We start from the raw sequence: 26,714 nt of genomic DNA, 5'->3' as shown, positions 1-26,714 counted from the left end.
GGTGGCAGCATTTGTGGTTACTCTATGGCCTGGCATTCCCTTTTGTACGTTAGGAGAGGGCCCTGTCCAGCTGTTTTCCATTAACCCATCCACCAGCAGCACAGGAAGGTGAAGAAGGCAAACGGGGACTGCCTGAGAGGAGAAGGTGGCCAGCAGCGGAAAATCAGAACGGGCGAGCGCTGGGTGCAGAGTAGGAGCAGGCATCTGCGGCTCCCAGAAAGGACCAAGGTTAAGTTCAGCAGAAGGCTCAGGTACTAAAAAAGGCACCAGCAGAATACAAACGCTTCTTCTAACAAGCCAAATCAGTCCATCGGGTTAATATATGCGACAAATATATTTTCTATGTAATTAACTCAAAGCACTTTATTGATAAATTTTTAATTACTCTATTATTAATAGCCGAAGCTTTTGTAGAACATTTACGTATTTAACAAGCTACAGATAATTAGCTTATAGAGATATACATATATAGATAATTAGATATTAATCATTTAAAGCATGAACTATAATTTAGGAAGCCTGTTAATTGTCATGTAACTTTGTAAGCTATCATTTTAACTGCCAATGACATTCATTTATATTTCTCAGCACTTCACTGCATATTTTCTATTAAAATAACCATAGAGGGAATTAGTTCATAAAGAAATGCAATACAATGATCCTTTTATCTTTAGGTTACAACTTGCTGATCCAAACCCAACTCAGTAGTGACTAAAATCTGTTGCTGCAGAACAATACTGGCAGAAGAACAAATGGATCCCATGAATAAATTCAAGCTGATAATTAGAAGACAGTTTCTAACCATCTGGAATAGCAAGCAGCCTGCAGAAGGTTGTGGAACAGCGTTCAGAAGAATAATGGAATGAGATGATTGAAATTTTTTGAAGATGAAACTTGATAAGCTTCTGCATGGGATTGTTCAGGATGATTGTCTGCAACAACAGGGGGCTGAAATTAAAAAAAGTTCATGCTGTTGCGTTCAGTCCTTTGTGCAATGGGAGGGAATGCGATGTCAGACCATGAGGATGAACATCTGTGTTATGGAATGAGGATGATGAATGTAGAGGCCAAGAACGGGATGGACATGGATCACTTCTCCTCGCTAAGCAGAGGTGAGCTGTTGCCCGCCACAGACCTGCTCTGCTGCAAATCACAAGGAATTTTCGCTCACAGCAGTGGAAAGACGAAGCCGTTGTTAGCTGAGAAGTGGCTTCTCAGAGTGCCTTAGAGATGATTTTGCAAGTCCTTTCTAACAGTTGTACTGTTAACTCCTAGATGCAAATGACAACTGGCTTAAGATTAACAGAGGAAATAGGAGTATGTGTTGTCACTTTAGCTAAACACTGGAAGAAAGGCTGTATTTCCCAAGGTCATGGCACCTAGCGCTTTTTCCCAAAACCAGTGGGTTTGTGTCATCAAAGATGTGGAAGTTGTCAAAGGTACTCTTGGCATAGAATTGTTACTGACAGGGCAGGGACACCTCATCTGCATCTTCTGCCTCAAAGCTGTCTGGAATGAGAAAAAAAAAAAAAAAAGTTGGGTGCTTGGCTGGTGAGAGACTGGAGGACTGTACTGAGTTGAGTGAAGTTGTGATGATTGACATTTCCCGGTGGTCTGCACCAAAATGCATACTCATTGCTTATTGGTTTTGCTGCATGAATCCTTCCTCAAAATGGATTCAAAAAGAGGACAGACAAGTTCATGGACACTCGATCCACCCACAGCTGCTGACCAGCGCCCTGAATACAGCTTTTGGCTCAGGAACTTTTAACCTGCTCTTTAGAGAAATTTAGAGATCAGGCAGGCATAAAGGTGCTTACTAGTCATGTTCATTTCTTGTGCTTTTCTCTAGACATTCACCACTACCGGTTATCAGAACTGGGGCTCTGACATAGATAGCCTACAAGCCTCATTCGCTATGAAGCTCCTGTGTTCGTTCCTGCTCTTCAAATAACTTTTTCTCTCTGCTTTCTTTGTTCTTGAAGAAATAGATCTGAAGAATTTTGAAAAATCAATATATCGGTTTACATTTTTGAAACCGTAGATTGTATTACCAAATGACATAGAGGAATATAGGTGATTATTCAGCTATCTAAGTGCCATTTGCATGAAACTTTTCCTGAGAAAAGAAATCCAATCTATTAATATTTCGCTGTATATAAGATTCATTTCTTGCATGGAATATATTGAGTCATTGGGAGTTTTTAGTGTGTACTTTTCTTCTGGTAAGTTTGCCATGTAAAATGGAGCAGTCCACCACAATCTTAGGACCAGTTCAGTTGTGTGCTAAACACTTATTGATGTTGGCAGCATGCAGCATATTGTAAAGCTGAATCTTTTATTTACATAACAAGCTTGATATTTGATTAAGTTTCTCATTAGATCACTAAATGTACTTAAAATATTGTGGCTAATATTAAAAGTGTCATAGAAATTAAAACTTTTAAATGCTACTGAATCATGTGGTCTCCTGACCTCCTGCTTATCACAGGCTGTTACTTTTAATCAGAACTTCAAAAGCTTGCGATAGGCCAAAATGTTTTTGTTTCATCTCCCTCTCCCTACTGCTTGAAGCCCCCTGTGTGGTAGAAGACAGTGTAATATTTGCCTGTACTCTAAGTGTAATATTTGCCTGTGCTCTAACCTACTATTTGCTTCTGGTTTCTCCTACTTTCTAGAACCGTTTCCCTAATTCTGTATTGCCTTTCCAAGTTAAGAGAAAGATTTAAAATAATCTGTTAATTTGAAGGGGGTTCTTTTTGTAAAGAAAGTTCTTCACGTGGAGGGGAACTTTGGTGCAGGGCTAAACGCTTTTTTTTTTTTTCATACAGGCAGCATAAACTTGGAGGGGCAAAGCCTGAGAGCAGTCATTTGTTTTCTCTGGGTTAATGGCTTTCAGCTGGATGTCTGTCTGCTGAATAATGACTGAGCTGCTACATCAGCCAGTCTTTTCCACTGCAAAATATGTGTTCAGTTAATGGCATTGACATATTGGAAGTTGGAATGAGCCTCCCCACTTGAGCTGTTCAAACACGATACATCCTACCAGAGTGAAATTAAATAAGGAGATGTGACAAAAGAGGAGGATTCGAGGAAGATGATAGTGTGTTCTGAATGTGCAACATCAAAGAGACTTTGGTTTTGACATCACTTGTGCCGCTCGTTATTTAATCATTCCCATCCCGAGTATTTATTTTCTAAAGGGAAAAATTGGTTTTTAGATTTTGAGTCCCATGGTTTTGATCTTTAGTATATACTTGTACAACTGAGTGATGTGGAAAAATAATAAACAGTAGAAAGCTTGGAGTACTCTCTCTAAAATTGCTGAGAACAAAATCTGAGAAGTACTTAAGCAGCATGTAAAATTTTCAGGTCCCTCTCTCATTTAGTCATGAGATTAAGTTATCTAAGTCACAGAGGCACTTCTAGAAAATATCCTGATGTTCTACAGCAGGGATCAGCGTCTGGACGCATGGATACAAAATAAGTCTCTTGGCTATACCACGAGGTATACTGGTTTGTTAAATTGCTTTTTTTTGGTGATTACAGTTGGGAAAATGCATTGTTAGCAACTAACAAGGTAGCAAATAGCCTGTAACAATACAAGGACTGATTTGAATAGTTATTGATTTGATTTGGTTTTGCCTCTCAATACTGTTTTTGTAAGCTGAAGTCCTCTGCCTGCCTCCACGTTCCTTGCCCTTCAGCGCTGCTAACCTGCACAATGGAGGCTGATTGTACTGTGAAGCCTAAAACTGATTATTATTATTACTGGTGTGGTAGATTTCCATTTAGTCAGGCTAGCTTTTGCTAGGCCCCTTTTGTTTCACGCTCAAATGTTTCTGACCCCACCTGCCAGCCTCCTAGGTGGGCAGAGGTATTCCAGATAATGTGTGCAATGGCACTAAATGTGCAAAAAGCCGGAGTGGGAACTCACGAGGTCCCATGTGAAAGTTCGTTGGCTGCCCAAAATTGCATTCCAGAAACGACAAAAGCTATCAGTCTTGCGGGTGCAGACCCTTTCGATTCACTGACAGTAATAATTCCACCCCTAACTCTTTGGTAATGCATTAGCATTAACTGTAATTTTTGCCTTTAGACAGGCTCTGCAGTACAGCATGACGGTTCCTACCCTGTAATTGTAGGATCCTCATTAATCAAAAAGAATATTATGACATTGTGAGCTCACAAGAAAGACAATTCATGACTGACACAATAAAGGCCTAAATTATGCTGCTTTGATGATTAGAGGTGCAAAATTGCCTTTTTATATTTTTTCTCTTGTGAAAATAGGATTTAGCAGCTGTAAGAAAAAACTCTGTATAATGAAAGTAGGAGCGTTCAGAAGGAAGCAGCACCAGCTCTATCTAGAAAAGACCTTTATTTCAAAAGGAAATTAAAATTTCAAAGCTGTTTTGGTAGTGCTTTTTTATTGATAAACCTGAATTTAAATCAGGACCTTGAGGAACAAATATGTGAGAAGCACATTGCTGTAGCACTGTGTTTAGTAGTTTGCTGCTGTTACCCTTTAAAATTACAGAAATTTATATATGGTTTTGGCCAGCTTCCAAAATGTGTTTTGACATAGATGAAATGATTAATAATCAAACACAACTCATAAATTGAATGCAGTTTTATATATTCTCCTTTGTTTATAAGGAGCCAGAGATTCTGAGTGATAAATGAAGAAGAGAGGGGAAAAAATATTAAAGCCAAGTTTCTTCCACTGAAGGTATGTAGGCAAACCCGTTGAGTTCCTAGAGCAAACGTGAAGGCTGTTTCAATAAGCATTGGTTTAAGAGAAGCCTTAGTCCAGAGGGAACTCTTGGGAAGAGCCGACATCCCATAAAGACAGAGGACTGAAGGGGGGCTGAGTAGGTGGTGTGGTCCCAGGGGAGGGCCTTGTCCCTGTTTAGTTGTGTGTGATGGGCCCCGTGCGTTCTGAAGTGCTGCGATTAATGGGAAAATCAATCAAAACCCTGTTTTCTCTCCAGAGATTCCTTCCTCCAGAACAGACAGACTGGCAGACCTCGTTATCCAACTAACCAATAACTTAAAGGAGTGTTTAAGACTCTGGGAAAGTCCCCAGAAGTGCCTCCTGAGTTGGGCTCCTCACATGCGCAGGAGTGAAATGACTTATTCCAGGCACTCTTTCCTATCCATAGGTATTTACTCTCAGTTTTAAGTGTAGCCCTGACTGCTAAGATAGCCAGATTGCTTCTGAGTGTGTTAGAAACGAATCCTCTGTCTTTTCTGGAAAAAGAGATAGTTGAGGAAACAAGAGGAAAATATTCTCCCTGAATATTGCCCAATTCCTCATCTCTTCTCCAGGTAAAGCATTTTGCATGCTGCCCCCATGTTGTTGCTTTTGTTTGCTTGAGACTGTGATGTGTAGGATGGTCAAAATTAGCCATGAAGCTGATGAGAAAAATGGTAGTTTTTGTTAAAAAATATTTCTTGAAATAACGTACATTCCTTCAGTTTTGGTGTTTTGTTTGTTTGGTTTGGGTTTTTTTGCCCCCTTTTTTTTTTTTTTTTTTTCATTAATGATTGAAAACAAGTGCTTATACAGTTTCTTTCAAGACTGACCCCGTGGCAGTTCATGAAAACTTTGTTTTCTTCATGTTTCATGCCCTGACCGATATAACATGTGCACACTCTGGCATTACCTAGGAAGTAACCTGAGAGGATACCTAAAATTTTACTTTTCCTTTGAATTCAGGAAGGCTAGACTGAGAGTCAGGGATGAATTCACAAAGGCATTCTTCTTTGTGTGGTCACAGAGGAGTGATCAAGTAGGAGCTACTGAAGTGCCAGAGCAAATTAGGTGTGTCCACATTCGGAGTTGCTTGCTTCTCCCTGACTCTTTCCGAAGTGAATCCATCACCTGCCCACCTTGCCATGCTTGGGTTTGCATCAAGGAGCAATCCCAGAGGATGCAGACGGAACTTTTCCATGAGCTTCACTCAGAAGTTGAGCTTCAAGGGGTTTTCAATACACAAGGCCAGACTGGAGTTAACTCGTTATAAACTTGCCCTGAAATTCATGTAGTGCGGATGTCGGGTCTTGAGCATCAAAGTTTTTGGCCTGTAAATCTATTGCTATGAGGATGTGTTACTTGTTAATAAAGATACTGCTTTGGCTGTTCCTTTCCAACTGAAATGCAGTGGCACTTAGCGGTATCGCAAATCCTGCTAGGTGTCTTTGTAAACACCGTGAAGAAAAGAACCTCAATATCTGAATATTTTTTTTATACATAACTGGCATTTATTTATATCTCAAATTCTTGTAGTTGTGTTTTTGCTGTCTTCAGGACCGGACCATGGGGAGCGATCTTAAGTCTCAGCCATTTCTTTAGCTCAAGCATTAGTTCGTTCTTTCGGGAGGGCTCCAGAAGTGCACAGAGTTTGGGCTGTGGGACCGCTGTGCTTGTTTCAATGATCACATACAGATGGTATGAAAACACAGTGATCCAGATGGTTCCCACGGTATAAAGACAAAACTACATGGAGTGGAGAATTCCTTCCGAGAGATTAAAAAAAATTGAAAATGTCTCTACTAAACTCTCAGCCCCCATTTTTTTTGTTATAGTGGGCCTATCCTAGCAGTAACTGAGTGAGACTCTTGTGACAAGTGGCCAGAGTTGTTTTCTCCAATTCCTCTTCTTAGAGGGAATTGCCGTGTACCACTGCACTGATCTGGGGGCAGAGAAACATGAGACTGAAAGACGGTCATCTTAGTCTGCTTCACCTTCAAAAGTCCAATGGTTCAAAGGCCTTTTATTCAAACTTTTATTTAGAAAGGTGGATTTGCTGAAGGGCCATAGAGACAGTGAAATCTAATCCGAAGATACCTGTAAAACCAAGCCTAAGGTAAAGCTACACAGAAAACATTGTGTACAATACATATGTTTATTAGTTTAAAAACTACTAACGGTTAAATATGCATAGAGACTTAAAAAAAGAAAATAAAATCTCCCAAATGAAAAATTGTTTCTGTTATTGGAAATGATGAATATTTGCTATTGTCCAATTCTGCAGACTTGCGTAATTTCACTAAAATAGCCCAAATGAAGACTTACAATGATTGATGGAGTTGTGTTGCATTTTTTTTTTTCCTGTTAGTGGAAATTGGTCTTCCCTGATCTTTTTAACTGGATTGTATGCTGCTTAATGAGCAGTATGACTGATGTCACAGAGAGATTCACCAAAGTGCTGAAACCACAGAAAGGGCGTAAGAATTCAAACAGGAATGATTCATATTGGGTGGTGGTGGCTGCAGCTGTACAGATGTCTGCTCTCCCCACTTGCCCTTCCAAACATTGAAATCCAAGCTATATTGATAAACAATGATTGACTGATTTGTTTTTTTTTTAAAGGGGTTGTGTTCCTTCCTAATCATGTTTTAGTAATATGATTATTTGATTTTATCCAAAGATTGTCATGTATAGTATTAATTTATTAAATGCTATCATGTACTAATAAATAGTGCTAACAATAATCATATGCTTAAAATAATAATAACTACAACCACAATGAAAGTAATAATAATAAACAACCAGAAAGACAGCCCAACTGTTTTTATCATCAGTTGGACAACTTTTCTTCTTCTAGGTCTTATCAGCAGTACAGAGAAGTTAATGAAAACATTTGGAGACTTATTGGTTGCAGGGAAGAAATTACTTCCATTATACACTGCAGAATGAAATCCATTTAATCTGTTTTAACTCCTGGCTGCTCAACAACTTGGATGGGTTGAAGATTTCAATCTACATACACAGTACGGGTACTGTTCTTGGTTTCATTAAATGTTTCTGCTTTTCAATAGACTGTGTCTACCTTGCCCAAAATTTAAAATTGGCTTTATGAAAACCGCTGCCCTAGTAGATATGCATCTGACAGGAAAGGGCATCATTTAACAACAATTTACAATGATGTAAGTATAGAAATACTAATGGAGGTAATTACTTGCCAATAGCCCTTATTAAAGCTTTAGTATATTAGCCTCCATAATTAGTCACCCTGTATGAGGACAGCATCTGGCTCTTCAAATCTCTTCTCAAGAAAGGCACAGAGTTAGAAGTTCAGGTTTGTACAGACTCAAATTTTTATGGTGTCTATATACTTTTTTGAAACCGTAGTAGGGCAAGGTTTTTTCCTCATTGTTACTAAGATTTTCAGGTTTCTGTGGATCTCCAGATCTGTTCATTTAACTATGATATATTAGCTACCCCAGCTTACTCTTACTTTTGTCTTTCTGTCCCAGTTCTTCCTCGTTCCCTGTCACAGCAGGCTCAAGTCTAATTCTGCTTTATGACATGAATCCCAATTACAGCTAATCCTATTAAAAGCTCCAGTTATTTGGAAACATGTTCATTGGCAAGGACTCTAAAATGTAGAAAGTCCTATGAGGACTTTGTGAAGCCTTTGCAGAGATTTTTTACTTTACTCTTTGGTATATCATTAAGAAAAGACCTAATTGAGTAGCTTTTTGGATAATTTTAAGGATTTTTTTGAAGCAATTTTTTCCCCTTTTTCCTTTTTTTTTTTTTTTTTTTTTTTTTTGTTGGGGGTTTTTTTGGTGGTTTGTTTTTGGTTGGTTTTTTTTTTTGAGCCCTATGAAGGCCAATAGCTGGCAACAGCAACTGGACAGATGGGTCAAGCTTGACTTGCCTGTTCATCAGACTAAAGCAATACAGAAATATTCAAACTCTGCTACTTTCAGCACAAAGATAGGTTCCTATATTTTCATAACTCAGCAGTCATGCTGAGTTATTTTGCAAATCCAGATGCCTCCATTGTGTATTTTATCTTTCCACAGCATTGCTAAGGACAAGAAAATTATCAATTCTGAGAAGGGTAAGAAGCAGAATCAGCAGTGAATTTAACACAAAAAATTACAATATGGATCTCGCTTGCAGAGACCTGCTTTGGAAGCACTGTGTGACAATCACAGGCTTTTAGCCACATAATTACTGCTCCAGAAGCTTCATCAACTCATTAACAATTTCTATTGTCCTTCTATTGTAAATATATATTTTTTTTCCATGATAAATGTATTTTATGAAATTTCATAATGGAGATAGCAGTTCATCATGCAATAAAAGATTTGCTAATATCAAGTCTTGCTGAAATAGCTAATTGAGTTGAATTATCATATTATATTAACAGCATTTGGGAATTTAAATAAGGAATTCTTGTCCATACAAGAGTGGCTGTTATTCAGAATTTGTGTGCTGTCGGCTAGAATGCCCATTTAAATGGTTGAGCATAAATAATTTTAGCATCTTTTCTTTGTCTCTTTCCCCTTCTCTGATGTGACCTGGGTAGCATCAGGAAAGAATGGATTTAAGAGATATCTCCTTCTGCTGCAGTTTGGAAAAGGAGTAAGAGAGAGGTGTTTTTCCATGTTTTCAATTTAGTTTTTACTTCTAGCTTGCCCATCTGAAAGCACATCACATTTACTGATGTAGTTTTATCTAAAAGGTAAGATTTAAATCAAACTGCTCCCAAATAGTCTTTCTTTCTTTCATGCCATATTTTAAGTGTAAAGTGCTTTACATTAGGGATGTTTTGTAACCCCCCCATTTATTTATTTAAATCCATTTTGTGACAATGATATGTGGAAAAATAATCTTAGATAATGACATCCAAGCTTGGTGATAGTGATAAAAATATAGTCATTTTGAAGTTCTGAAACTCGTAAAATTGCCACATCTAGTTTATTCTGCACTCCCCAGAGCATTAAGCTGTTTAGCACAAATCTAATTTCCCACCAAACAGCTCAAGGCAGTTAGTGCTCATTTTGGTTCCAAAGAATTAAACACACTGTTATAAATTGTGATAGTCTGTGTGACTCTGTAGAGAAACCCATTTTCCAATGTATGTGTACCAAGCATAAGAAAATAAGACGCTGCTGTTGTACGAGGGGTGATTACAATGGAAATAACAGTGAAATTAAAGGATCATTTGCTTCAAGGCTAATTAATAACAATTAATAAGAGAGAAAGCACTTGTAAAGCTCAGTGAGTGAAGGACAAATTGAAGGAATTCACAGGTAAAAAATATTGAATGACGTAACCCTTATAATGTGTAAATCTTACCATGGATACACAGCGGACTACCTCTTTGAGTCTAAATTTCTCATGTCACAGTGATGCGGAGTGAGTCGGATTTTCTAGGACACCTAATCTGTCTCTATCCAAAGTCAGGAAAGGGGCTGTGGTAGTTGGGACTTCAGAGTATTAACCTGGACAAAAGAGGACAGATGAGCTGAGAAACTCGGTTCTGCAGTTCTGCTATATGTGTAGCATAAAAAAGTATCAGGGACTCTGGAATCTGTCTCAAATCATACAGGATGTATGGGCAGAGAGATAAGAATTTCAATTTTCTATATTCAGAGCCAAAATGAGCTCACGAGACCAGCATGGCAATAACATGAAAATTGAAATCGAAGTTTTGTCTCCAAATTTCATTCCCTGTGACCTTGGGGGGGTGGGGGTGGGGGATAGTGAGGGTAACTCACTACTATATAATAACAAATTACTCTATGTATTATATAATACACAAGTAATTGTGGCCATTACACCGTCATAGAAAATTTTCATAGCTATTTTCAAACCTACATTTCAGAAGGAAAAGTTCAAAAAAAATTCAGAAACTTAAAAAAAAAAAGATATCTGTGACTTAGAAACGCCTTTGAGAAGTTGAGGGGAGTTTCATCACTGACTTCGGCAAGGATTAAAACCAGGCAATTACCCCAACTGTTTGTAATGGAAGTGCTCTTTTACATGTCTGAGTTCTCTGTCTGGGAAGAATAAGCAGAGGGATTTTGGCTGTGGGACCCAGGGATCTCCAAAAGTCAAATGATTGCTCACTGTCAGGATGCCCTTTTAAAAGGTTACCTATGGGGGAGCTTCCCCCCCCCCCCCCGCCCCGTCCTTCACTTTGGAACGCCTCTGGTAAGCTCTGCTGGAGGAATTTTTCTCAAGACGTTCTGTAACACACCTGCTTCCTCCAAAAGACAAGTCTGGTATCTCTAGATTTGCTGAAGGTTTATTTTCTTTTTCCCAAAGGAAATGTGTGTTTCACAGCAATAGGATCCAGATTAAGAGTATACCGCCTGTCTGAGGGAGGAGAAGTCATCCAAACCTCAAGAGATTTGGAGACTGCCTTACAGAGCGACGGTATGTACCTTCATTGTTGTTATTTATATCACACCAGTCCCTTGATATCAGAGCTGCCTTGTGCTAGACGTGGGAGGAGACAATCTTCCTTTGAAGAACTGATGCTCCTAAATCAGGAAGGATGAACCAGAAGGGAGGATGTCCCTGGGGTGACGTTACATGCCAGTGCTGGAGCTGACAAGTGAGCCATGTGCTGTAAACCTCCAGGTTTAGTTCCTGTGTTCACTACTGTGCCTGCAGTGAAATTGTGCCTACCTCTTTTAGCCCTTGGAGGTTTAAGCCAATTTTCAGCAGGTCCTGTGTTACTGGGTGCGTGGGTGAAATTCACCGGTGTGCTGAAAGGCACATCAAAGAGACTGAAAGACCATCAAAGTCCCACTGTTTGAATGAGTAAGACAACTGTATGGCCAATGCTTTGCAAAAGGGGGAGTTTTGCAAATCCTGTGGATCAGGCGAAATTCTTTGAATGCATTCTTGTTCTTCGACTGTTTTTCCCTGGCTCGCTTCCTTCTCTGTGCTGTTCTTCCTTAGCTAACCTGCAACGCCTAGTGCAACTTCATAGTGTTTATTAATCTTACAGGCAGGGAACGCAGCGTTCTCTTTTGTACCATACGTTTCGGGTTTCTAATGAATCCAGCGGGTTTCAGCTTACTGCAGCTGAATTACTAATATTCGCAACAGTAAGCAGCACTGCTAACACGCTTCGTTGCTGCTTCTGCTCCAGCATCAAACTCCTTCCAGGCCAGATGGGCACTGCGCATGTAGTCCTGCACCACACAGAGCAATCAGATAAGTGCCTCTGTTTGGGGTGTGTAAAATGGAAGGTCACTGAAGTTAAGTCTTTGGACTTTATTTCAATTTGTACAGGAGTTTTCAATGGTGTTTTTTTAGATTTTGCATCAGAAATAATCTGTCACAGAGAAGAGCGTAAGAGAAAGTCAAGACTTTGATGGACACAGGCGGCATGAAGCTTGTAATTAGTTTCTTGTTCCTTAATCTTTTTCTCTTCACTTTCTTCTGGAAGTTTTTCTCATAAGCAGATACTTCATAGCAGGGAACCTCTGTGTTGTACTGGAATATATGCTGTCAAATGTCAAAGAGAATACACATAAATTCCATTTTAAAGCTAACCCAGGATGTCATTTGGAGTATTTACTGTGTAGATTGTCACTGTTGGTGTCTTTATATTTCTTCTCAATCTTGCCCTTTAGTAGTAACAAAGAAACTGGGTGAAGGCTGAGTTTTGCTCTTTGCTGGTGTGTTGTCCATAAAGCTAGAGAAGGGGTGAATCTTGCACTAAAAAGAAACAGTTTTATTTTCTTGGTGTTGCATTTCCTAAGTTATTTTTGAGCATAATTATGTTGAAATGTCAATGTCTAATCCATTCTTCTACTGTACAGCAGGAATAAAAAAAAATAAAATAGTGCCAGACTGACTGATCTCCAAACACTCTGCCTTACCGTGAGAATTGAACTGCGTAATTTCTGCTGGTATCCTTGAACTTCTGGCTTTTACCAGTCAGGTGCCTCTGGCGTCTCGGAATAGCAATGAACTTAAGTGGTGTTTAGGCAGTCTTAACGTTTCCCCAATTACTTTCAAATGAGGAGCAGGCTTTCTGAATGCTGCACACCTTCTGTGAGCCCTTAGAGTGAAGTTTTTAAAAACTCAGCTCCTTATTCCTGACAGTCTCACCTGTATAAATAAGGCTTGGGAGGTGAGGCGTGGGGGTTTTTATCAGATGATATGTGGAATGGCAGCAAGAGACAGAGGCGGAGGTGGGCAGACCGGCTATGGACCGCGGTGGAACCATGCTGGACAGGGGGACAAGGGTGCTCGGGGCACAAGGGTGCTGAGTGGCCAGCTCCGGCCAGGCACAGTCAATGGGAAAATGCTGCTGGCTCCGGCGTAGGAGAGTAATGGATGAAGACCACCAGGCACCTGGGAAGGTATGACTTCGAAATGCTCAGAACCGTTGTCCGCACTGTGTATTACAGCGCGGGTTTTTTTCAAACTGGGCTTTCTGCTGGTAGTGCTGGATGCCTGAGGGTAAATCACGTTTGCATTTTGCCACTTGCAACCTGGGTGGAAAGCCTTGTCTTTAGATGCCTGGTTACCTGACCGAAGGTAGCCTTGTTTCTGCAAAGAACTGTGACTGCAAAGAAATGACAGAGGGAATTCCTTTCAAATACAATATTGTGGATGAAAGAAAATAAAGTAATAGGAAAGGAGAGTCAGTTCAAAATCTGGAGTCTATAGTTTTACGGTGCTATAGTTAGGAGAGAAACTTTGTCTCTTTCTTTCTGGAAGATGGAGGTCTGCTGAAACGTAATTGTACGGGGTGGAAAGTGAGAAGAGGGAAGAGGGGGTGTTTTGGGGCACTGGTGTTCTCTGAATGCATAGAGTGCTCTGTGGAAAGTAAAACAATCAGGTTAGCACACGATCGGCTCTTTGACCTTTCCATTCAACAGATCAGGCATGACAGAACAATAATAATAATGAAAGCTTTTTGAAACTCTCTTGAATTGCAAACTTTCATTAGCCATACTTAGGTCTAAGTAGTTTAAATCTCCCTCGGGGACCACTGCTTTATTCCACTTGATTAAGCACGCTTTGTGCTTGCCTCCAAACCATTCTTTTTTTAAGAAGATATTACACAGTTCTGCTTAATAATATACTGTGTGTTTCTTTACAGTAGATAACATTAACAGGCCACAGCACTAGCAACATCTCGTAACATTCCCCATTCTGTATTGGCTCTCTTTCCCTAGCAGGTATATTTATAATTTCTACCACTCTGAAATTTCCAGCTCTGCTTCCCAGGACCATCTTCTTTCTCTTCTCTTCTCTTCTCTTCTCTTCTCTTCTCTTCTCTTCTCTTCTCTTCTCTTCTCTTCTCTTCTCTTCTCTTCTCTTCCCTTCCCTTCCCTTCCCTTCCCTTCCCTCAGTAGATTAGTTTGCATTCTTCAGGATTAAAAAGGTTTAGAAAGCAACGGGGAGTTGGCAGGAAGAGCATGAGTTGTTTAGAAATGTCAAAAAGTGTCAAAGCGGCAGCCATGTGGGGGACAGCAGCACTTTTCAATCAGTCTGCGCCAGAAATAGCATCCCTAAGAAAGGGCCAGGGTGTGCCACGGAGATGGTAATAAAACTTTCTTCTGTTCTGAGCCGAGAAGGGAGAGAGATTTTCTCAATCCTTGAGGCAACCAAGGCCCAATAAATCAAGTGGCAGAACTTACAATATAATAAATAGCCAACCTTACAAAAATAGCTTCATAGGGGTGTCTAGAGGGGAGGACAGATATAGCAGGATAAGATGGCTCATAGCTGCGTGTTTCTTTCATTTGGTTAATCCTTTTTCACCTTTGTGTTTTCCTCTGCTATTTTTGGCTCTCCTCCTTTTAGAAAGCACACAAGACTTACTCCTAATGTAATAAACTACAGTATGCCCCTCCCGTGGCAAAGATTAATAACAGTGCTATTGCCTGGTGTGGCACAGCAAACAGCAGCAGTATCTTGACAGGCCTCAGAGTTAATCTCTTTGCACTTAGGCTTCAGGTATAAATTCTTTGTAGTAGTGAATTAAATCCCCTGCCTCTCCTGTGCGATATGTATGTTCGTTGTGTCTCTTCCATAGGCGATAAATGGTACGTAGAATAGTTTGTGGTTCAGCGTGAGTATGGCTTGGTGGGAAAGGGAGAGAAGGGAAGAAAACCAGCGAAGGAGGCATGAAGGTCCCTAGAAAGCCAAATGGGCATCTGAAGCTTAACCAGATCTTTTGCTTTGCCAGACCCGATTCCTCACAGCTCTAATGGAAATAGGCCATTTCTGTCTGACAGTCTCATTCTCCTACCAACAATTTTCCTTCTTCACTCACTCCATCACCCACTAATTCACCCTCTGCCTAGTGTGAGTCCCATTACAGGAGAGAGTGATGCGACCATCATATTTATTTGGAGGACAAAGTCTTGTCTATATTTCACCTGTAACTTGGGCTCACCCATTCCAGGGTTCTGGCAGAAGAGCTGCCTCAACTTTTTGGTCTGAATGCTGTCCCTGTTTCTTACTTTTTAAGAAAATCACAACTCAGTTGTTTTATTCTCCTCTGGGTGAGTGCCGTCTGTACTCAGCATGTAGTTTTTAGCTTGATAAAGGCTTGGAAATAGTTTGTTTCATGTGTTTAGCATCTATAGATTCTTTTTCAGGGAGGGGTGTGATTTCTCACTTGTTCTGGGTAGAATAGAGACTGTTGCCTGATTGGCTGATTTAGGGCAAGCTTGAATATTAGACTATGGATTTTTATTATATCTCTCCAGAGGAAAAGGCTGACAACTGTCAGTGAAAATGTCACAATTTACAGACACTTTCCTTGGCTAGAGGGTAGTCGGTCAAATGAGGTACTCAGATATTTTTCTACATATCATAGCAACACTGCTTTAGATCCTCAACTTACAAAATGCAGCCCCAAGTCCTGCAAAGATCTACATAACTGTTTAATCGTGCCATCAAGTTAAAGTGTTCTAGGCTAAGGACATGAAGCTAAATCTTTGTAAGCTGTTGCAGTATCAGAGCACAAGAGTGAATCCATATATTTTTAAAAAAACCTTTGGCGGTGTCAGAACACTCTTATTCCCAGAATCTAGGTGAACCTGAGAAAAAAAGGAATGAAACAGAAAAAGAATATTTTCTTAGAAGATCCATTATGCCAGTACAAACCAAAAGACATACTTCTCTAAAACAGTCATTGGTTCAGACCTCTGAGCAATCAAGTCAGTCAGTGGGGGATCCATAAAGCGAGAACAGAAGTAAAGACTGCTGAATGGCTTAACTTTGATCCAGGTTACAGAAACTCCTGGAAGAGTTGGCATTTTCAGTCTCAAAGATGATGCGCCGTGGCTAATAACTAAGAAACCACTTTAAGTGCTTTCTTTTTCCATCGCTTCTCAGACGTTTTAGCAAACTAGATTTTACAGTATCATTAGGTCTTTCACCATATTTAGGAGAATTTCCCACATGTCTGCATCGCCAGATAACCATGGGTCTAGGGCTCCCTGTGGAGGAACCGCTTTGATGTACCGCGGGTTGAAGCAGAACTCCTGAGCGAGCGCTTAAAATGCCCAGGCCTTTTACTTTCCTTCGGAACTTTAATTCAAGAGCTTTAAAAGCTCTAACTTAACACACTGTGCTGTCATTCATTCCTTCCCTTTCCCGCATGCGTATATTTGGAGTTCTTTCTAAACTCTCCCGTCTACCCCTGAAGTGTGACGTGAGTCCAGGAGGCAGCCTGGGGAAGCGGAGATGGGCTACAAGGAGGTGGTACACATGGGGTAGTTCGTGAGATTACAGCCGCCTTGTGCGATGTGACATGGAGCCCCTCCAAGACTGGTGCCTCTGTCCTGGGATGCTCTGTTCTTCCAGTGCTGGGATAAGACATAGGAATGGCATGGCTTTTCCGCAAGTTAAGGTGGTAGCTCGTTGCACTTTGCATTTTATTGTCTCGGGTTCTGCTTTTTATTCCTGTCTAATGCGGAGTGATCTAAATCCCTAGGACCTGGCTGTAGGGTGGGAAGGAGAGTTGTCTTGTGGGTGGGAAGGCTCCCTTTCTCCCACGAAAGTGCTTGGTGGAGGGAAGCTGCGTTTCATTGCTGCCTTTGTCAGACCGCAGGCTGTGCTCCCAGGTGTTGGGGTCTCCCGTGATGATTCACACACAGCGCACAAATTATCGTCGTGTTCACCATTTGATCGCTAGTGTAGCCTGGACCGATGGCTTCACATACCGCCTCAGACGTATATCAAGTGGATTTTCTTTGAAGTGATGGTGGAGCCCCTGTTATTTCATTTCAGGGCAGGTGGCCAAGACCTACCCTTCCCAACCTGGCTCTCGCTGCTGAAGGTCCCTGCAGGACCTGCACCGGCGGAGCTGGGGGGGGGACACGGACACACGGTTAGGGTCCCTGGGAGGAGGCACCTCACTAGATGGCAGCAACACCACAGCTTTAGGGAGTAGCCTCTGGGCATCCTTCCCCTCCCCCAGACTGCTCCTCTCTACAACGGCAAGGTAAAAAAAAAATTAAAAAAATTCCAATAAAATCCTTCTGCTGTACAGGTCTCGACCAGAAAAGCTGTGATAGCTGAATTCTGCACAACTTCATCATATATCTTTGTGGTGCCTATATATATATGTACACACACACACACACGTATACGTATGTATCCATGTGTGAATGTAAAAAAAAATATATATATATGCTCATGTGTGCATGTTTATGCCTAGGCTTTTCTTACACTTGGGAAGCTAACAGCCAAGACTGACTGCCCTAGAGTCAAACGAAAGGGAGAGGCAAAGCTGGGACCGGCCACCTTTGGCTGCGTCCCTCCCCAGTGATGTGCTGCAGTGCAGGAACGGCTAATTCTCTTCTCTCCCACAAATCTGTAGGAGCCAGCCAGCCAGGAATGGGCCTCATTGCCTGCTCTACTGATCACACTTTGTGGTTAGGAACACTTGGTGAAGGAAGATGCTCAAATTTGGTTTCTTTCTCAGAACCAACCCAGCTGGTTTCCTGGATCGGTTCACAGCTGCAGCCAATTTCGGCTGTTGTAGTATGGCCCAGCTAGTTAATAAATATTGTGCCATACATTTTACTGAGCCCAGGATTAAACATCACATCAGTGCAAGAGAATGTCACTTTTCCTGCCAGCTGCTGGCCATGTCCTCATCCCCACCGTGGCCAGTAGCATATGGTGAGTGTGATGCCCCGAACAGAGAGGCACAGGAGTGCATGCATCAGGAGAAACACAGAGGTTTAAAAGAAAAATGCTTTTGGGTTTGCTTGGCTGTGGTACGCATCCTTGTGGGGCAGTGCAAGGGCTGGAGGTTAAGCATGGCAGGAAGGAAAGCCAGAGAAAGAATTTCTCTTAATGAGTCTGTCGGCCTCTCTAAGACAATATAGATAAAAAATACAACCTGGGACAGGGACTGTGAAAAACAACTTCAGCTCTCAAGGTCGCATGTAGCCCTCTACTCACGTGTGCCTGTCAGTCCACTGAGTTTGGATGAGAGCTACCAAGTTTTTGAAAAAGCTGCGCCCGAGATTTTAAAACAGAGACTTGGAGTGACCGTAGCTCTTACCTGTGTGTTATGAAAGCTGTTTGAAGCTAAGAAGGGCAGGTATAGCGCTGGGCCAGAGAATCAGGGTTATTTCCCAGCTGTGACTTATCACCAAGCTGTCCAAGATCTGCTTGTGTGAAGCGTGAGAGAAACAAGAAAAGGGCACTAGCCTGGGTATAGGCAATAACCGAGTACCGCTCTCGACATACAGCACCCATATGGGTAGAAACAAGAAATTGTGGAGGCTTTGCAGCGCAGCGTGGCCTCTTTGAGGACAAAGATCCGTCGGGACACCGGGGCTCGGAGGGGTTCCTTGGCTGGGGGAGGCCAAGGATGCTGCGCGGAGGGGCCAGGCTCCCTTCGGTACCCCTGCCCGGACGGACCTGCCTGCTCGGCAGCAGCACCGAAAGCGGCTGCATCAGGCACTCGTGTTTCCCCAGTGCCCCTCAGGGCCCAAAGCCAGTGGGTTTGTATTTGGCTGGGACTAATTCTTTGGGAAAAAAGCCCAGACTGCTCTTGTCTTTTGATTTGGTAGCTGCAGTAGTGACGGTGCACTTTCAGTTGGCTGGGTACAGGCACGGAGAAGCATAAAGCCCTTTTTCATAATGTAAGGGTATTGTACGTATGACTTTGTTATACGAGTACATGTGTGTGAGGAGTTCTTGCACAGGCTGCTAATCTCCGAGTCCTCTATTAGACTGCTCAGCTGAATGTAATTTGTGGCTTCAGAAGCATGATACTCACTGGTGTTAGTGCTTGTTTAGAGGTCAGAACTAAAGAACTGTATTCGCACTTGTTCGTTATGTTTTAGAAAATAAAATATACTCGACATACCACTCTCGGTCCATGGGCTCTGTCTCTACTGCAAGCATAACTAGTAGTGAAACAGCAGTGGTATTATAGCTAAAAATGTGCTCGCGTTTCTATGTCATTACGTTTTAGCTGAGGTGAAGAAGGTCAAGTTACTGGAAACATTGATTTTCATTTTTTAAGATCAATTCTAAATACTTGGCATAATTTGTGAGGTGGTTCAATACCTGTGTTAACATGGTTTAAAAATACTGTAATATTGGTGACTTAAAACTTCGCTTTAACTAAAATTTCTGTAATATCTGATATACTTTCAGATTCTTTGACAGTGAGATCAAATGTGTGTTATTCTTTGGTGTGAGCAGGTTGTACAAGTGTTTGTTTAAAGCATGTTAGTTGAATAAATAGTTCTTTAAGGTTGGGAAAAATTCCTGTCTCTGATATGCTGCGACAGCAGGTCAGAATTGTTGTTCATGACGGAAGGTAAAATGGCTCTATCCAGGATAGTAATTAGCTCAAGAACTATGCTGATAATTATGTCATGTTTTATCATGACTTTATGACTCAATGTCTACCTGATGTCCTGGTTACTACCAACAGATGGACTTGTATCATACAATGAAGACCTTTGTTCTCTTATAGGAAGCAGAGACAAGAAAAGTCAATTAATAGATTTGCTCTTATCAAAAGATTGTGCTTATAGAGGATGGTTAAACACTTGCTAAAATGCACATAAATCTGAAAAAAGTACAGAGCACTTAATCTTGAGGCCCATCTTCTTCCCCACCCAGAAGTAGCTCTTGGTTTTTGTAGAAGTTTATGGGTTATTTACTGCCCTTTACTTAATCCACATGACATTTTATCAACTGAGACAGTGTTTCATGTCAAGCTTACACAAAACAGTCCATGGAGTATACAACCGAGTGATTATTCTCACAATTTCACATGGCAAAGAAGCTGGGACACATGTTGTGTGTTGATAGGTACTGGAAAATGCAGAGAAGTCTCTCCTGGCAACTTGTGCGGGTGATAGGAAAGTGGCAAGGAATCCTGGAAACTTTCCTAAAACTTCTTGTTTATAGATTGTGACAACGTGGGGATTCCTACAGTCCTGGACTGTCTCTCTGTCACTTGTCCTTTGCCAGAAGGCACTGGTTAGTGTCTCACTGGAATGACTCTTTCCACATCTTGGCCCTTGATGCTTTTACCCCTCAAAAGACTTTAGCAGGTTGGTGGGAAACACATCCCAGCTGCTAAGGTACTCCAAACTTGTCTTGGTTTCCAGGCACCAAAGGGATTTTTCTGTAACAGTGCATTATTAAGATTTATTTTTATTTTTTTTGGGGGGGGTGTGTGGTTCTGGGAAAGAAATGTGCCTTGTGTTCACAGCATTACTTGAAACCTTCCTCAAAACCTGAAATAGTGTTTAAAAAAAAAAAAGTGCATCAACTGCATCAAAGGAGCAATTTCCTGATTACAAGTTTGGAAACACAGCTATAAGAGAACGCTATTAAGAGCGGGAAGATGAAGACTCAGCAAGTGCCTGATGTGAATCTCCTGTTCCCGCTGACTCTGAGAGCTCCTCCGGGGCATCTCTCAGCTGCAGGAGCCGAAGGGACACCCCAGCACTGCTGATCTCCCGGGGCTGCCAGGCACAGCCCCGCTGTAGGGTTTTGAGGACACCTCTGCTCCAGATGTGCTCGCTCAGATGTCTGATACTAATTTGAAAGCTAAAAGCCAAATTCCCCTGGAATCAGGTTGCTTAGCTTTGAGAGCTTGCTGGAGATGTGTTTTCTTCAAGATAGCCTATGTTCTTCTTTCTCCATGTCCCTCAGCTCCATGAAGGATGTTGCTCTGAGCATATGCTAAGCACGGCTCGGTTTTACTCTCTTGTGTTCCTCAGGATTGGGATAAAAGGCAATTTCAGAAAATAAGATGCTTCTCTGAATTTATATATACCCGTAGTAAGTACCCAGGCTGAGGCGGCTTGTGAAATGAAGGGAAATCTGTGCAAGTCTGTGCTGCTGAAGGACACTGCTTTGCCCCAATCTCTGCCTGGGGGTGCCAGAGGCGTTGTTAAGTTTGGGGATGGGGGGTCACCGCTCAGAGCAGGAGGGGGAAGGTTTTGGCCCCAGACCTGCTCATCTGGCAAGGAGGAGGGCAAGAAAGTGGGACTCAGAGGTGGAGGTGGCTTCACAAGGTCAAAGGAAGCCATAGGCAATTTGATGAAAAACAGGAGGACCCCAAAGTCCCAGTCCAGAATCATAGTTAAGACAAACAAAATAGAGCATTAAAACAGAAGGGCAGAGTTTGTTTAGGAAGGACTGACTAGCAGAAAAGAAGGAAATGAGGTGTGAGCAAAAGGATGCCTACACCAAAATAGTCCAAGATATGAGGAAAAACAGTCCTCTTGATAGTCTCAAGGTCATGGAAAAAAAGAGGAAAGAACATAGATGTTTTCATGGCTAGTTGTCTACTGTAAATCTATAATAAAACGTGAATTTCCATCACACCAGAAGGATCAGATGGATATGGATTTAACCTAGCAAAATTATGCAACATGCAACTGACAACAGAGATTTTTAACTGCCTGTCAGGGACGGACTGCAGCTGGACAGTAGGTATTGTCCAAAATTTTATCAGACTGCGTTGGGATAAACTTTTTTGTATGGATGGGGAACAAAGGAATTAATGGGGACATCTACCAAATTTGATTCTGACAAGAAAGTCTTGCAGAGAACACGAAGGAGAAAGGCAGCAATTAGGGAAGGATGGTTAAAGAAAATCAATTGTAAGAAAGCCGACTCAATAAGCTGAGGAGTTTGATTTATGTTAGATCTTGGGAAAACTCCTTAACAGTGGAGATGGTTAAGTAAAGAGGTAGAGTGCCAAGGAGTGTGGAGTGTCCGTTGCTGGGAGGTTTGAGTGGGTGAGAAAGCTGAGTTAGGGGGCTGGTGGTCCTGCTCTGAAGCAGAGGTTGCCTGCTTGTGGCACCTCCTATGCCTATTTTTGATGATCTGACGATAAAGAGATGCTTATTGAGTTTAGCATGTAAGTCACATCCCTGCTTATGCCTAATTGCCTATAATAGTACTCGGTATTCCTATGAATGTAACTAACTGCTTTGTAAAGCACTTTGAAACATCAGATTACATGAAAAATGCCATTAGCATGTAAGTTGCTCCCTCACAATAAACACCATTAAAAAAAGTAGTAAAGTTGCCAACATTTTATCTGATATCCCTAAACTGTTTTTTTTTTTTTCTCCTCCACTATACTCACCAACTGTTGTTTTTCAGATCACGTTTGATGAAAAGGCAAGTCATTATTAAAATATATATTTAAGGAAGGTATAAATCCATATTAAAGCAGTTGAAGAAAAATGCATAGCACATTAAAAGAACACCATAAAAAAGTGGCCTGGAATAGTATGGAAATGCCTGACAAACGTGAGTCTGCCAACATGGAAGGACACTTTTAATGCATTATTTATAGATATTGCTTTACCACCACAAGCCATTGAGATCAAGGTCACCCAGTGGACTTCTGGGCAATGGGTCAAGACTTGAGAGGCAATATTGATAACAGCAGCTGACAGTTTCTTGGATACAGCTGGTATTTTTCTAAGCAGCAGCATTTTCTAACTTCTAACGAACAATGGAATTCTGTTTGCTGTGAAACTGCTCGAGTCTGTCTTGGTCACAACTCATTAATTGTGGTCAGTCCCAGGCTTGGTCTAACTGCTCTCCCTCTTCCCTGCATCTTCCTGTAAATCAGCCAAGTAAATGCATCTAATGAATACGACAATTCTAGGTGGCTTTTTCTTGTTTCGTTCTGAAGTCCCCCAGACCCTGGCTTTCCTTTCTCCCAGTTCTCTGCCAGTCATATTTTTTAATATTTTGAAGTCCCAAAGCCGAACACTTTCCATGTGCTGGGATCAACAATAATAAAATGTAAGCTGTGACTGAGGAAAACATAAATAGTCTCTGTGACTCTGAGGACAATGATTTCTCTGCCTGGTTTTAAAGGTTTCCACTCCCTTTATAACCTGTTGTTCCTATTGATTGTCATGACTTGTGTGGTTTTGTTTTTGTTTGGTGGGTTTTTTTGCTGTGTTGTTTTTTTTTGTTGTGTATGGGATCTTTTTTCTTAATGCTATTTAACATGATTTCTTCTCAGGGGAAGATGGAAGGAAAAGCCATTTTGATCCCTTTAGCCAAATCACATTCTTATTTAGCAATCCAAGTCACATCTCATAAGGTGTGCTGTGAGATTTTTTTTCCCCAAAATGCTTTTGCCTGACAAGGCCTCCTGACCATGTAGAAGTTTTCCTCAGGCTTCTTGCTTGGAGGGTCTTAACTTCTTCCTGACCCGCTCCAGTTCCTTCAAGGCTCAGTACTTATTGCTTGCCTAGTCCATCGGTTTACAGCCTAAACCAGTTAGTAAACTGCTGATGGAAGGCTTGATCAACATTTTATTAATTCTTTTTTTTTTCTTTTTTTTTGTTATTCCATTTGTGTGTTTCTCTTACTGTTACATTTTCAGCAGTATTAAACTAGCCATGTTTCAATGTTCATCTTGTATTGGATAATGCATCTTCCTTCCCAGAACAGTCCATCAGATTTTGTTAACATAAATAATGATTTTCATTGAGAAAATAAGCAGCAAACCCAGGTGACCTCTTTTTAAGAAGAGACTAGTGTACATAAATAGCATGAATTTTCTTCTGAGTGACTGGACTGCAAACTAGCTCAACATCTAATTTTAAGAAAGAAAAAAATCTTGAAAATAAATTACCTCTTAAAATCCCCATATTTCTTTAAGGACTTTGGAAGCACTTCATTCAAAGTAATAATCCCTAAGAGTAACCAGAGTGAGGTGAAAATTGATGGATTCTCTCTGTACTTGCTTTAATCACTGGGAATAAACTACAAGATTATACAAAGAAAACTGAAATCTGGGCACTGCATCTGCCAGAGCTACGAGTTTCCATTAGCTGCCAGACATTGTGGCATTTTTTTCTCCTAGTAATAGTGGTGTAAATTATTATTGAAATTGCAGGAGTTGCACTGAAATTAATCTGGCATAATCTAGTGCAGACTTCCTCTCCTTCCTTTTCTGAAGCAATTTGGTTCACATAATGTATATACAATAATTAATTTAAACTAACATGAAATAACCCATTTATCCTTGAAAGGATTTGGGATTAGAAGACTTCTAGTCCAATTTTCAGGATGATTTCTGTTTATATGGCAAAAACACTTGCACAAATAAGCTAGAGCAGCAGAAAAAAGAAGAAACTCCGCCAACTGGACTTTGAATAGTTGTTTTGTAAAAGTTTGGTCCACAAGTTTTTTTTATTATTTGATATTGTATTACTTCCCTGTATTAGTTAAAAAAATATCTTTGGTACTCCTTGATGGAGGACATGGCTCTAACAGTCAAAAATGTGATGTCTGTAGTCTGCAGGCATTGCTGTGTGTTGTGCTACTCATCGATCAGTGATTTTGTACTGCTGCGGATAAAATCGATATTTGTCACTTGTAAACTGTAGCTTCTATTCCAATATTTATGTCAGTTTTAATGACTAGTGGCTACGTGCATGTCTACAGGAGAGAGGGCTCTCCGTTCGCTGGGGCAGTGGGGATCTGACATTGCCTGGAGCGAAGCGTTGATCATCTTGGTACCACTGGGCTTCGTCGGGGTTTTAGTGTAGGGATGCTTTGGTGTGTCTGTGAAGAGATAGGGTGGGTGCAACCATAAATTTTGGGCCCACATCCTTGGCTCTGGTCATGAAAGACCAGGGCTGGCTCCCCTAGAGCCCCGCGGGTCTGTCTGCAGCAAGCCCCAGCTTTGGGGGAGGGTTTCATTTGATTTGGCACAATGCAAATACACGGAGCTCACCCCGGCTGGGCACGGCAGCAAGGCGCAGAGGGCGTACGGAGGTGCTGCATGCTGGGGTACGCAGGCAATGCTCCTGGTGGCATCAGCCTGGACTCCATGTTCTCAGCTGGATTTACATCCCGGTGCACACCCAGAGCATCTCTTTGCTGTTCCCTCCGCTTTGGGGATGCAATGCAGGGACACCAGCCCTGGCTCTGTTGTGGGCATAGCCGACATTGAGCGGTATTTATCTACTCTGGTGGCATGCTGTGCCAAATCTGCTGTGCTCTCTGCGGACCTGAGCTGGCCTGGGAGCAGTCTGCCCATGGTTACGTGGCACTCGCGCCTGCAAACCTGAGCAAGAGAAGGTGGCCCTGCAGCTGGGACACGAGGATCGAGCTGTGGGTAAGAAGGAGTTAACTACAGGTCTTCATGTGCTGAGGAATAAAATGTCCAATCCAGGAACTGCTTAACAAAATGTATTTTAAGTGGCAGGTCAGAGGTAGTGATGAGTAACCGCTACCTCATCCCGTAGTGCATCATCCCAGCACTGACTCTATGGTCTCGGAGCCAAACCCTGGTTTTCCCCACACACCTGTGTCAGGAGATTCCGTCATCTGACATCAAGGATTGTTCCTGCAGTATTTCTTTCCTATATTACATAGAAATCAAGGACCTGCAAAACGGATGGCACCTACCCGAATATTTCTTTTCCTGTATCTTTCACAAGTGCTTTCCATCCTAAAATTCTGAGGCTTGAAAACTTGTTGGTAAAGGAAAGGTGAACCTTTTCAGCTGCTTATTTACGACACCAAACAGGAACACGCCTCTTTGCCCAGTGTTTAAATTAACCTTGCTCAATTTAATTCTTGCTTTTAATTTTGTTCTGAGATTTGTATGATTTTTTTTGACGTAATTTGGAAAACCCCATTATCAGGCAGGACTGTATAGGAAATGTGCTGATTTTTCAGGAGTAGAAGTATCAAATGTTCCTTCACTGTTAGCAAGGCGATGCTCTCTTCTTCATGATCCTGCCTACCACGAGCACGGCAAGTATCTCTGCTAACCACTGCAAAGGAAAAAACATTCAGGATAATTTTCAGCTTGCTTTGCTCTAATTGATTTTATACAGTTTGCTGGGTATAATTACTTTTTCATAATCGAGTCTTTTTTAAAGAAAATCATATATAAAAATAAATCCAAGTTGTCTATTAAAACCTGAAATTTGAATGAATATATCCAAGCTGAAAGCACAAGGCTTACTTTCCAAACTCTCTGGAGCCGTGCTCAGCTGTATGTCGCTGTGGGGAAGAAGAGTTAGCTTTAAACTGCTTTTATGCCTCTCTAATCCCAGGGCCAACTGGGAACCATGCTGGTCCCTGGCCTCCTTGCAGTAATGTCTGAGCTTTTTTTTGTGCCTCAGTGCCTATGACTCCCAGGAGGCTGATGTCTTGGAGATGGGTATAGTATTACCAAGGTGTGGACTCTCTTCATCATGTCTCTTGCAGTAGGAGAGGAACTAGGTTTTGCAGAAAGTTGAAGTGAATGCTGCCAGAAGGAGTGGCGTAGTGACTGGTGGATGCCGGAGTGAGTCAGTGGAATATGCAGGTGGGGTGATTGCAGTTCCTGGAGATGATATTAAGCACAGATTGTCATTTGGACCTGCAATGTTGTGGAGTCATTCCTATTTTTCTCTCTTTTGTTTAGATCCACATTCCACCATCTTTGTTTCAC

General features: G+C 41.5%; 1 protein-coding gene across 3 annotated transcripts in view; it reads left to right on the top strand.

The window, feature by feature from the left end:
• The window catches only part of GPLD1 (glycosylphosphatidylinositol specific phospholipase D1), a 489,207-nt gene that overhangs the window by 294,117 nt on the left and 168,376 nt on the right, over window positions 1-26,714 (top strand). The window contains exon 22 of one of the 3 annotated variants that reach the window (XR_007508894.1): window positions 11,239-11,248. The exons of the other annotated variants lie outside the window; for them this stretch is intronic. The gene's annotated coding sequence lies outside the window, so the exon portion shown is untranslated. Of the gene's footprint in view, window positions 1-11,238; window positions 11,249-26,714 lie in introns of those variants that run through there. 3 annotated transcript variants of the gene reach the window in all.

The sequence above is a fragment of the Accipiter gentilis genome, chromosome 20 (assembly GCF_929443795.1).
Source record: "Accipiter gentilis chromosome 20, bAccGen1.1, whole genome shotgun sequence".
Lineage (NCBI taxonomy): Eukaryota > Metazoa > Chordata > Aves > Accipitriformes > Accipitridae > Astur > Astur gentilis.
This window is presented reverse-complemented; position numbering and strand designations above follow the sequence as displayed.